The sequence below is a fragment of the Amphiura filiformis genome, chromosome 3 (genome assembly GCF_039555335.1).
Source record: "Amphiura filiformis chromosome 3, Afil_fr2py, whole genome shotgun sequence".
In the NCBI taxonomy this organism is placed as follows: Eukaryota; Metazoa; Echinodermata; class Ophiuroidea; order Amphilepidida; family Amphiuridae; genus Amphiura; species Amphiura filiformis.
The window spans coordinates 58187768-58193338 of record NC_092630.1 but is presented as its reverse complement, the minus strand read 5'-3'; positions in this window follow the sequence as shown (position 1 = coordinate 58193338).

The following is a 5571-nucleotide window of genomic DNA, read 5'->3' as shown; positions in this document are numbered from 1 at the left end:
ACTGCAAGCTGATGTGCAGTACTGCATGCGGTACTGCACATATATAACGGTCGGATGCAATACCTGGTTTGAGACCTTGACATATTTTTGAGACCATAAAGTGTTTTTGAGACCATAACATGTTTTTGAGACCATAACGTGTTTTTGAGACGTGTTTTTGAGACCAAAAATGTGTTTTTGAGACCTTTTTCTGAATTTTTCTGTTTTTGAGACCTTTCTCTGTTTTTGAGACCTTTTCTGTATTTGAGACCTTAATTATTATACTATTGAGACATTCTTGTGTGTTTGCAGACCTTTCTCTGTTGGTATTGTGCTAGTGAGACATTCCTGTGTGTTTGTTTCTGAGAGCTTTTGTGTTTTTGAGACCTTATTATACTTTTGAGACCTTGTTGTGTGTTTATTTCTGAGACCTTTGTGTGTTTTTGAGATCTTATTGTACTTTTGAGACCCTTGTGTGGTTTTGAGACCCTTTTCCTCCCTCACGGCCACCCATAGATATCTACTACAGTCTATGATTATGACCAATAGCTAATAGTCCTTTGGCTTTGAGAAAGTGATATCAGTGTGTGCATACATGTGGTATTAAATCGTGCGTACAGTGACTCAAAGAAATATGTGTTTACAGGTACAATCACTAAAGGTGGTACGTCTGTGCTCGCTGTTCGCATGATGTAAATTTTACTCCAACAAAGTTCTGACATCACTCTCTCTCTCAAGGAAGCCAAATAGACTATTAGAGTAATAAACATTTTCTATGTGTATTTGTATTTAATTAAGGCCCATTCAGTGATTCCAGCGTATGTGTAAAAAAATTATAATTATTCATAATTTGCCTAAATGTGGAAGGATAAGTAATTCAATTTTTGAAATGAAAAATTGGGCAAAAAAAAAACAAGAAAACAGCAGTATTGACAAAGTTGAAGCTGGAAGCCCCATTCAAAACAGTAGCTAATTTCTACTGAAGTAGAGAAATTACAGATTTTGTAAATGTCTTCTTTTGTCTTTTGTACATGGCTATGTTAGCACATGACACTGACAAAGGTGCCAAAACCTGAATTATGATGATTTTATGATCCTCCGATGAAAGAAATCACTGAATGAGCCTTTACAGGCACCTTTAGGAATTGGGTATTTTTTGAACAAGAATACATGATATGATAATATATTGTACAAAGTTCAAACATGAAACAATCTCACAAAGGGAGGATGCAGCAGTTAAAAAATTAACGAAGTTAGCGTACTTTGTCCGTATGGACTTTCACTCTCATGTGGCAAGCCAGGGGGATGGGTTGGGGTAGTGGGCAGTGTTGTAGTCAAGACCTCTATGTCCGAGACCAAGACCTGCCGTCCGAGACCGAGACCAAACCTTCCGAGATCAAGATCACCCCTTCTGAGACCGAGACCTCTAAGTTCCGAGACCAAGACCTTGGTTTAATCCCGGGGATACTCAAGTTTGGTTGGGGTAAGGATTTGCCGCTGAGAATTTGAAAGGGGACTCATCAATGTACCAAGTTTTCAAGAAATTTGGACCCAAATTTAACACAATTTGTCTTAATTTTTATAATTTTCTTTTTAAATTTTGGGAAAATTTCAAAAATGTTGGCTACAGTGGAGGCAAAATTTTCTACAAAAATTTATATAAAAGGACCCATTCTTATACCAAATTTGGCCTAGAAAAGGGGGTCATCGATATACCAAAAGGCTAAAAATGCTACCCATGTTTGCAGCACATCCCCCATAGGGTAAGGAATAAGTAATGAACAACAACAGAAAATCATATCTTTTCCTCATGTTCTTCTTGTCTCGAACTAGAAAACGTTTCAGACCGAGACTTTTGAGGTCCGAGACGGAGACTTTTAAGTTCCGAGACCGAGACACTGCAAAACCAGGTCTTGAGATGGTCTCGAGACCGAGACCTGGTATCGAGACCTACAACACTGGTAGGGAGTGTGTTTAGTGGAAAGGTGGGTAGATGTGCAGCAGATTTAGGGTGCATTTTCAGGCTTTTGGGTATTACTTTGGGCTGCAATTTTCAGAAAACTGGTTTAGAGATGTGCTTTTTATTCTTAATTTCCCCTAAAAACTAGAAAAAGGGCAAATTCTTCAGCACTATCTGTGAAGTATTTGCGCTTCTTAAAGCCATAATGTACGATTAATGTCAAATTTTAATTTTGTTATTCTTGAACCAAAACACTGTTATTAAAAATAATGCTAATAATACCTGTCAGAAAGATCTTCTGTCCATTTTATGCTGAAATAACAAGGTAAAGTGAAAGAAACCACACTGGCTATTTTGGCTGTTTAACATGGATTTATATAGGGGAATTAAAGTTGTAATATGACTTTAAGTTCAAATTGTTCACATTGACCTACAAACACTGCCCACAACAAATTTGGCTGATTCAATTAAGGGTTTTCCGTCGTCACCCGATTCGACTCGACTATTGCGCCTCTTTTCAACGCGTGCGTACTCCGTGTCTTGCTCGGCGTTGCGTTGCAGACATCGCAGAGAACGATGCGTGTTATGCATGTCAATGCTATTTTTGCGCACCGGCGATAACCAGGGCCACAAAATAAAGAAAACAATGTTTGCTGAGTGCAAGAAAGGTGGCCGCTTATAAATATAACATGTAGGCCTACAAACCAAATTTTGCCAGCGTGCTTCCACTGATAACGGACCTGGACCCCTCCCCAAAGTAGGCTTACAACAGTATGGTCCATAGATGGTATGAAGTTATAGGCCTACCCAACAAACACAGAATCAAGTGGTTTTTTTAAACATTAGGCCTAAACGAGTGTTGGTTAAATTGGTTAATTCGTTTTAATAATATTTTGGCCTAAATGTTGGGTAACAGCTACCGGTATATTATAGGCCTATTAAAGGTTATTGTAGAACGTTTCATAATGAAACGCACCACACGGCAACTTTTAAAAGTTTCATAATCCAACATTTAAATGGTTAAAGCATTTTGTGTTATTGGGTAAAGACCTAGGCGTACTACGTGCACTGAATTCATAATGCATGCGATATAGACAACACCATCAAAACTATTCAATTTCAAACAAATGTGTCATACATTTACAAAAATAATATCATAGCCTAATAAGCCAAACGTTTTTCTACAGCTATAGGCAACCCAGTGTTTAACTTTGCTTTAATTGAACTGCTATGTGATATGAATCCACATCGAGATAATTCCGTATTATATAGTTTTTGTGACCAAAAAAGTTTTCCTCTCGGTAAACGGCACTAAGCATGCTAAGTAGGCCTATGCCTATAATAATTGTAGGCCTATTATAGTCAAACACTTCCGGCCATGGTGTCAAACGCTTCGTTTTAACATGTTTAATAAATCCTCTTCTTGGTCGATCGAGTCAGGTGAACCTGGTGAAAGCTGAAAATTCCTCACTTTGCGTAATTTGATAACTCTTTGGTCCAATATCTTTGCAGATTGCAGAATGAGAGTCTTTCTTACACCCGTTTATGACCAAAATACACCAAATTAGTAAAAATATTAAGGCATGAAGTCTTAATAATCGACATCATTAGAATAATTGTTCCTATTATGGTAACTTCTTAGGTAACTTTTTTTACAGTGAAAACTTTCCTGCGTAAACAGACAATTCCTTTTTTGTGGCCATATGCGTAAATGAACGCTTATCCGGCATCAGATCGCGCGTGTATACCAGCGCGTTGGTACGCACCAAAATATCCATGTACACAATTAACTACGCATGGTGTCGCAGAAAAAATGCATTTTTGACCTATTTCGGTCAATTTACGCGAAACAAGGTCCGGTACCCCAATTTTTTTTTTGCACGATTTACAGAGATTTTTCTTTTTCATAACATATATAAAATTTAAAAATTTGATCGATACAATTTTTTCTACAACGCAAAAGGTTGTCTATTTTAAGAAAATGGCTGATTTTGCCATTGAAGTGTACAGAGATTTTTGGAAATGTACAACTCTTTTAAAACGGCTGTAGCTCAAAAGTGAGGTCCGGCACCCCCTGTTTTTTTTTACTGATTTATTATCTACACATATTAATGTACAAAATATGTCAATTTAAAAAAATTGATCGATAGGTTTAGTTACGACGGTAAACCCTTATATGGTTTCAAAAACATGGCTTTTTTACAAATTAGTTTTTATAAATTTATGGATGTGTTAGAGCATGGAGCAATTTGTAACTCCTCTTTAGAGATTTTCATCCACCATGTTTTTCTGTTGGCAAAGGTCCACAGCTATCATAATGTGTTTGTTTGCCATTAATCTGGTGATTGGTATAGTGTAGAGGTCGCTCAAAGGTCAACGCAGGGGTCAAATTTCAAAATTTTGTTAAAAACCGTACTAGTAGGGGCCTACCTGTCTGCAACATACCATTCTAGAGTTACAAACAGAAAGGTCAAACCCAGTATAATTATGGTCAGTTATTTTGGCCACAAACTATACAAAATGTAAAAGTGCTCTGATTTCAACAAAAATTATCCCAAATTGGTTTGTAGTTCTTACCATTTAGGATGTTTTGATACATAGCAAACATTACAAAATAGGTCATGTTCAATAGGCCCTATACAGGGTTGATCAAATCATAAATTTAGGCAGTAAAAACAAAGCATTCTAGACAAAGCGAACTATTCCATATTTGACTTTATTTTACATGACAACTATATTTGAGACCATGCATTTTTGTTGAAATCTGGACACTTGATCACCATGTTGACCTTTGACTGACCTACATGTATGCCTATACCCATCACCCGATTAATGGCAAACAAGCACAAGCAGATCAGGGGTAGCGTTAACCCCCGATAGGGGGTAATTGACCCCCTAAATTTAAAAAATATTAATTTTTCACCCTCTATATTGGGAATATGTGCAAGCTCGGGGGTGAACTCTGACCCTCTACTTTTGGACCTTACTCCTACCCCTGACTACACTGCAAAACATTTTTCACCCCCGAGATTTAATTTTCACCCCATGTATTTGGATTTTCTGCAAGCTCGGGAGTGAAAAACACAGGAAAACAACCCCCGACTTTCGGGCCTTAATGCTACCCCTGATTATGATAGCTGAGATGACTGAAAAACATGGTGAAGGAAAATCCAAAAGCGGGAAGGGGTGTTTGGTAGCCCACAGTCATTCACATGATTGTTGCCAAAAGATCGAAAGGACCTCAGTCATTATTTCAGTCAATTTCAAGAACAATTTGCTCAATTTTAGCCCCATAATGATGACAAAATGGCTTAAAGAGACATTTGTAATGCACATCCTCCCAACTTACTCCAAAGAGCAATCTGGGACTCCCATCATAATTTGTGTGCATAAGTTTTCTTGCAGATTGGATTGTTTGATGACATCGCCCAATTTGTATTTCCGGACAGCCCCAAATTACAACACATAGTCTATGGTGCACTGTATTACATGTAATTATGCATAACGTGTCAAATTCTCAGTCTGCATCAACTGAAATTTGCTTTTTGTGGATATCTGTTGAACTATACCCTAAAAACAGGATGCCAAAATCACAAAATACCCCTTTAAATGACTACTCCCATTTTTGGGCA